At 38.0% G+C, this 8,466-nt stretch overlaps 1 protein-coding gene across 6 annotated transcripts in view; it reads right to left on the bottom strand.

Annotated features, from left to right (window-relative positions):
* Positions 1-8,466, bottom strand: part of LOC145774829 (uncharacterized) — a 395,287-nt gene that overhangs the window by 76,448 nt on the left and 310,373 nt on the right. The gene's annotated exons all lie outside the window — the stretch shown is intronic.

Below are 8,466 nucleotides of genomic sequence, written 5' to 3' on the forward strand. Positions count from 1 at the left end.
ATTACATGTTACGATTATTTTCAGACAAATTTCAAGAGATGCCAGATTCGCGTGTTTTGTTTCCCAATAGCGTAAAATTTTTATGAGTTGCAGGTTATGATAACTTCGAATTCCTATTAATTCGAATCGATTTTAATAAAATAAATTCTATTTCAGTTAAAACATCCGGCAACACTAACAATAGGTTTTTAAATGTAGGCCTACCCTTTAAATCAGCGGTTCTCAACCAGAGGTCCGCGAAAGTTTGCAGCATGATTGATAAATTACGAAATTTAATAATGGTTTGTTCTTTATTTGTGTATTACAGTGATTCTCAAATTGTACGTTGCAACTTTTACCCTGGTGCGTCGTTTGAAATTTCAAAGGTTTGGTTTTCAAACTACAAAAAAGATCATATAAATGAGTTTAATCTATTCATTATGTTCAACTTAATTCTTATGAGACAGCAGATTGTTAATCAATACGTAACTTAGAAATGCAAGCACAGTTTTGCCATGACTGTGATTATAATGAATTAATATTGAATAGCCTACAAATAGAAAATTCTTTGTAACGGTCACAAAATTCTATCAATTCTTTTGATAAAATTGATAGAAAAACATTAATTCGGCATATATAGATTATTGATTTTTGATCCTGTGTGCCAACATATAGCTCATAACTTCGTCAATGTCGTCAATCGTCATAAGTGCCGGATTAAAGGGCCAGTAAACCCGAAACCATACTTTTCTATTTTTTTGATTGCATGTGCTCTAGGCATGTATAATATGTGGTTGTCGGTGAAATTTTACCAAAATTTCATTGCGTTTCCTTTGTAGAGCCGTTTTTGTTAGGCCTTAGTTTCAGAGCAACGCGTGCGCACTGAACCGTGCGATAATCAGACGTGACGTCACAACAGTACAAGCTGCTTTAATGTTCGCGCAAGATGCATTTGAAATGCAGTGTAAGAGATTGCTCATGGTGTCGTTTCCAGCAAATGCAATGAACTATTTATGTCGACTTTAAGCAGCTTAGTAGTTGATAGAATGAACACTGAAGGCAACTAGCTTTAGGCAAGCACTATATTAATTGATAAAGAACTAGAAACATTTTCTCAAGAACTCTGATAGGTAGCCTATACTTTACTGTACAAGTACAAAAATCGCTCACTCTCTATGCACACGGCAACGTTTTTCTTAAAGCAGACTCTGAATTGTGACTTCTTTTTATTTCAAATCAGGATATATAAAACCAACATATTTGCTATCTTCACTTGAAAATTTCGACCGAATGGCCGAAACGACTCGTGACGCAGAGGCACACGGATTGAATGACCAAGGTAACCCCAGATCCAACCAACAAACTGTCTGTAGGCAATGTGTCTATAGCGTATTTAAAAACAACTTTTCATTACATGAATATAATAGGCTACAACATGATTGCCGATTTTTAAGTATTGCTACATCATTAAGACAATGCGGTTTTCGTTAGAAAACCGTGAAAAATAAGATGCTATTGCATCAGAAATATCTGGATGCAAAAATTCTGAGCATAACTGCATGGGAACAGGTGTGCTCTCCCATTCTTCTCGGTATTCTGCCAAGGTCACCCTTTCGCACAATGCAATCTTCGAGGCTCTTGACGTGATCTTAAAAGGTTATGTATTTTGAATCAATAAAAATGTACGGTAGTTACAATGATTGCTGCACACATTTCACTTTACCGCACATGCTTACCCAGTCAGCAAAATCAGTCCTTTTTACATTGAATCAACGTTTTGCAGACGTTGAATCAATGTAAAAATGACGGATTTTGCTGAATGGGTAATCACCTACTACAACTACACATAAAGTAATGCAAAGAAATTTATTCTCACACGAGTCAGTTCAATTATATATAGCTAATATGATATTAGCTATATATGATTGAACTGACTCGTGTGAGAATAAATTTCTTTGCATTACAAGACATGTAACCGAGTCGTTCATATCAAGCATTGTTGTGGGTCTGACACCTGTCAGAAGATACTTCATTTTCTTGATATTATAAAGTAGCAGTTTTGGAATATTATTAATTTCACAAAATTATGCTGTATAGATAACTTACGGTAAGTGGGGTTTTCTTTGATCTTTTTAAGAGAATAGCTTCCTTTCTTATCTTTTGCTTCCGGATAGCCGAACCCAGCGGTAGACCTGCTGCTATTCTCGTTTGAATGAATAACAGTTGAAAGTTGTCTCATCAACAGTATCATAGCCGATGCGGCCTTTGATGAACTAGATGCTCAGTTCGTAAATTTTTCCAGTGTTCCCTTTGTCGCGCAGTGTCCCAAAGTGTTCTTGGTTGGCTGATTGATGTATTGAAATTAGATATAAATGTTGTTCTTTGTCTGCCACGAACACGTTTCCCGAGAAGGCGGCCGCTTAGACAGAGATTTTCGAAATCTTCTTTTCTGATAATGTGAACGAGAAATTTGAGTTGCTTTTGAGTTATGTTGTTCAATAGTTCCTTATCTTGATGTACCTGGTTTAAAACTTGGTTCAAATCCATTACAAAAACGTTAACCAATGACACTAGTCGACATTTTACAACTTTTTGTTATTTTTTTCAAACAATTAGATCAATCTACTTAATTTGATTGCGCTCATTCTCGCATTTAGAATTTATCCATTACGTCACAATTTTTGTAAAATCAATTTTATATCTTACTCAAACGCAGTAACTAGGCCTATTCAGTAGCGCTACATATTCCAAACTATTTTTTTAATAAAATTTTCATTCAAACCACTTTACATAGCTGTTGCTGTTGAATTCAGGTATAAATTTTCTTGTGACTTTCCTTGAGATGTCGTTATTGGTAGGCTACAGTTACGTTTCAGGCACCAACAGTGGTCTGCCATCATGGCTCCATCCTATAGCCCTTGGTTTCGTGTTTCCTCAATTTTAATGTTCTGATGAAACGTTTACCGTGTTCTTTACTGTCCAAGTGTGCATGCAAAAATGAACTTACAAGCTCATGCGACATCCAAGATTTTTAAAATAAATGAACATGTTTTTCACAGTGTTCTGATAGTCAAGATTCTTAGTATGGCCAAGATACTTTGATACGACTTCTGCAAAACAAAGCCATGCACTTCTTTCCACATCCATCATGGTGAATAGAAACTCAGTGTTTAAGTTTTTTGATTTGAGGTCCAACAGCAAGAACTCTGTTTGTTGAGAGCTTTTACAAACTTATTCATAAGACCCAGTTTAATATGAAGGCTAGAGGTGGTAGATTGGACTGGAACTGTCAACAATAGCAGATTGCAAAATATATTTATGTTTTACTGTAGATATAAGAGGCTTCTTTAACCGCTATTCACGTGTCATCATGTCAGATGCCTGATCTGAGGAATTAAGCACTGGACCATAAATAAAATCCCGCTTCGTTTTATTTGATATCTCTCCTGCCTCCTCACTCCCACTTGGTTTGGAGCTTCAGAGACGGGAATAGGTGACGCTGAACCGATTAAGAACGGGAGTTGGCCGCTTCAATGCCTGCTTGACACGCTGGGGCATAAGGGACTCTGCTGCGTGTCAGCACAGTGCGACGGAGCAAACAGCCAACCACATCATCTTTGGGTGTCCAATCTTTTCCCCTCCGAAAGGAATAACAGGCCTCCGCACACTTGACGATCTGACAAAAAGTTGGCTCCAAGTCCTTCCTTTCGGTTGACCACACCAAGCTTTAGCATCGTGTAATTATCAAGTTCCACTAAGTTTGAGCCAGCGTATATCAATGAAAGATGCAACATCTCTGTAGTCATCCCTGCACCGCAATCTCGTATTCGCAGCCATCACAGAGGTAGCTGTTTCAATTAGTTGTGCTTCACAGTCGTTTAAAAACTCTGCATTATAAAACATCTTTCAAGCTGAAAACATTCAATTTCGCAAAATCCTGATTTGTAATACTTTTCCAGTTTGTTCTAAAGCGATTAAAAAAAGTGTAATTTGGTCCTCTGGGTGCTTCAATTTTAAGTTTTTCATATGCATGAGTTAATATGATTTCACCAAAATGGTGTCTGCTAGCAAATCACAGTAGCCTAAACCTTTATTTAACTGAACATTATGCACAAGCTCCACTTTTGTGCCTGGTGTTCGATGCAGTTGCATCAAAAATCAATCCTACAAATGAAGTTTCACTCATATTCTATGTTTTAAGGAGTGAACAGGTAACTCCTGCAATAGAAGGCCCTGTTTGGCCTGCACCATAGTGTGTGTACATTGCCGGCACGCCAAGAAGTTTGGAATTTCTATTACCACTAATTAAAATTGGGATCCTCTCAATTGTTTTGTCCTTGTTGTTCAGTGTATCCATTAGCTTCCCGTCTCAATGTATTGATCCAACTGTCGGTGACTTCCATGTTTCCCGGATGCATTCTGCAATTTTCTTACTTGATGTAATCCTATAACGATACGACTGAGAACAGTGTATATTCACTTTTTTTGGATTACCAGAGCAGGCAACAATAAATTACTCAAGCAGCGCAGATAAAACAGTTGGAGAAACATTGTTGCGAATAGCAGTAGAATTTATTACTGGTGACTTTAGAATCACTTGACTTTAGAATTTATTTAGATCAGTGGTTTTCAACCTTATTGGTGGAGCGGAACCCAATGAAACATTCCAAAAGCTCGAGGAACCCCTGTTCCATAATTTAATTGCCTTATGCAAAAAACATCGTTTAATTAATAAAATAAAATTAAAATACTCATGTTCAGATTTATTTATGTACAATAAACATAAAAACTGTAAAAAATTACGTTTATTCTCATAAAAAATTCAATGAGAAATTGAGCCTGGTGTTTCTTGCACAAGTCTTTAATATTGGTTCGTGTGTTTGACAGACACGCACAAAGTTCACCTTCCGCAGACAGCAATAGTGGCAAACCTAATCAATATTTGATTATATTCAAAGGTGCACTGCAACGAAATTATATAGCTTTTGTATTCATAGATCTTTATGAAAAAAAAGCGATTTGTAACAACAAAATTTTTTGGGGTTTGTCACTACCTCAAAATCAAAAAAAGGGATATTGATTTAAAGGATTCTGATTGGTCAAAAATTTTGATGACGTAGTTGGTTGTACAAATGAACTATAAACAAGTGGGCTACACATACAGAGGACAATTTTATACTTGAGTTTTACGCGTTGAGATAGTTTTTTGTATAAAGGATAAGATCATGTTTTCTTCGGCAATTTTCGGAAATAAAGCTAAGTCTCTATGTTTTCTTGTTGCTAATTTCTGGCTGCGATGTTTGAATGTTTGGTATTGGCAAAACTCAGATCATGCATGTTTTCTTCGGCATTTTTCGGAAATAAAGCTAAGTCTCTATGTTTTCTTGTTGCTAATTCCTGGCTGAGATGTTTGAATGTTTGGTATTGGCAAAACTCGCTCTTTTAATGCAGTTTTGCTTAAAATTAGGCAATTTTTTTTTAGACTGAAAGCATCATTCTCAAGCATAAAGAGACTGAAAGCATCATTCTCAATATCGTGACGTCACACGCGTGCCAAAGGGGGGGGGTTGTAACCCACCCCCCTTGGCTACGCCACTGGCCTAATCATACCTCTAGACAGAAACCTAAATTATCCTTTTAATAACAAAAAGACAGCAACAGATAGAAAAACCCTGCAAGTTTTTCTTCATGATCATTTATTGGTTACTGGAACTTTACTCGTAGCAAGGTCCCGGATGAGAACATTGACCTCGGGAACCAGTATCAGCTGTCCGAAGCATCTACGAGTATGCGAAACTGCAACAAAACTATCAGTTTGCTTTGATTGTCTGCTCCGATGCCTCTGCTGATAAACAGGCTACTCGTCTTTACGCAAGAGGAAACGTCACGGCAGCCCACATTATCAAGGATTGCCGGCTATACAGACCACCTCATGGTATGGAAGGCCTAGTTTCTATCGATGACGACACCAGGCAGTGGCTAACCAACGGATGCCCTGACATATAGCGACAACACGAGAGAAGAAGAAGGAAACGTTAAATAGTTCAAGCGTCACTCCATGAAAGCTCTCCTGGTCAATACTACATGGATGGATGCCCACAACTGGACGGTAGGAGTATTTGCAATCTACAGGTCGCTGCAGCAAATGAGGTTTATTAACCAATCAGAAGCCAAGATTTAAAACAATTTATCGCAGTCATGTAACTCATACACGTGATATTGAGCGTTCTTCTCGAAACGTTTCTGATAGAAAATTAAGTGAAGGTTTTGCCGTGGTCAACTAGGCCTAGACGGTGAAGGAGGTAGTCATTTCGATGAGGTGGGTTCGATTCCCACCCCTGCTATACCTATTTTTTCAAACAAAGCTGAAAACAAGAATCAACTTTCTGTCTGAGTGCTGGGAGGGTCACAATGAAGCAGTCAGCTAGTTCATAGAGAAACTTGTCTTATGACAAAGTGTTTACTTGTCCAACCACTCCATCTGCTGTAGTGACCTACAGATCACAAGTACGCGGACGATGATTGTGGTGGCGACATTTCGTTGGTTGAATCTTTTCATTCATCTGATGTTTACGTTTGCTGTGATTATGTATGTATGCTGAGAAATTGACTTTGAAGCAAGGAAGGACAACATACTCGCCCTCTCGCTGCCGGGTACAAAAGTTCATTTCATCACAATCAAGTCGCACAACTGGTTGATATTGATCATCGATGAAAGGCAAGAGTACGTTGATTACATGTTATATTACGTCACCAGCAACTAAAACAAAATCGTAGATTTACAAACAATGCAAATGCACTGGAAAGTTATAAAATATAAACAAAAGCAGCAACACTGGAGTCGTATGACGTCATCAGCCAAGTCTGATTGCTTCGATTCGTCAAAACGAAAAGATTTCGAGCTTCGATTTCACTAAAGATATAAATGTGCCGGATATGATAAAATTGTGTAAGAAAAGCATGACAGATGAATCGCATTGGTTAGTGAGGGTTCTGTGGTCCCTATATAGGTCCCTACAACCGCAGAATGCAATTCCTCGCAGTTAACCAGCGTGAGGGATTAAGCTTACCTTGACTTCTTGTGGCGAGTGAACTGAGAATTTCTCCTGTACAAACGCAATGACAAATGTCTCGGAGGTAATTTTGGTCCGTGCTTAAATCGGTCACACCCACATGAGGAAAATTACTTAATATTGATTCAAATCGTCGGATAGACATTTTATCACATGTAAGTAAAGCCTTTCCAATCTGTCCTGAATACCCACGAGGACCAGTTGTACTATCATCCAAAAACTCAAAAAGATGCCGCAGGGGTAATTCGTTTGCGTGGAGTTGGCATACCAACCATTGCAGCGGTTTTGGAAACTCTAATTCCAAGAATCGGATAACACCGCCTGCATGACCCGTATTTACCACAGTATCATCACACCCCACGGCTGTTATTAAGCTGGTGTCTGTTCCTCTATCATGAACTGCTGATATGGACTCGGCAATGATTCTGGCTGTTCCCGCGGATGGACTTACGTGGCCAAAATACTGAGATCCAGGTTCGGCGATAATACACACATGCTCTTCAACAACAGATCTTCTGTGAGACACCCCATGATCGTCTACTAAGGCCCGCACTAAGGGGAAGGCAGCAAACGTTGGTGAATGTTCATGTTATGAAACAGGATACAGACAACCATGAGATCAGCAATGCGAAGAAAATATTGATTTTCGGAAATTTTCTGAAGCGTTTAAAAACTAAAACAAAAAAATAAAATTTTTGGAAATTTTTCACTTTTTCTAATATTTCAACTTCTTTGGGGCAACCCAAGATATTAAAATTTTTTTTTGTGTTGTGCTTACAATGTCAGTGCACAACTTTTCCGCACTATTAACAAGCGATTAAAAACTAAAACAAAAAATAAAATTTTTGGAAGTTTTTCACTTTTTCTAATATTTCAACTTCTTTGGGGCAACCCAAGATATTAAAATTTTTGAAAATTTTTTTTTGTGTAGTGCTTACAATGTCAGTGCACTACTTTTCCGCACTATTAATAAGCAATTAAGAAAAAAAGTTGAAAAACGATCCACCCTAATGAGCATGCCAAGATCAATCAAACCGTTACGTTGACATTTTTAGGTGGAATGACGTGATTGTGACGTCATCATGACGTTACGTTTCGTTGTGGATTCCAATCGTCATCGTGTAATCATCACTTCATGTTTTGGATAGCTGGAAACATAATGCGCGGATGAAATGGCGTAGGGATAGTTTTTCGTACGAGAAATTATGTGAATTCAACAAACTTGGCGAAATCAAAACCTTTTGAAACAAGCATTGCTAGCATCACAAGCTATGGTATAAAAGTACACGTGGCAGCAACATGTGAGATGGCTTTGCCTGTGCGATGATAATCACTGCAGAATCTGCTTGAGGATTTTCCCCTTTCTTCAACACATTTCATTGCTACCGCCACTAAACCATAACAATTCCCGGCG

The sequence above is a fragment of the Aplidium turbinatum genome, chromosome 1, assembly GCF_918807975.1.
Source record: "Aplidium turbinatum chromosome 1, kaAplTurb1.1, whole genome shotgun sequence".
Lineage (NCBI taxonomy): Eukaryota > Metazoa > Chordata > Ascidiacea > Aplousobranchia > Polyclinidae > Aplidium > Aplidium turbinatum.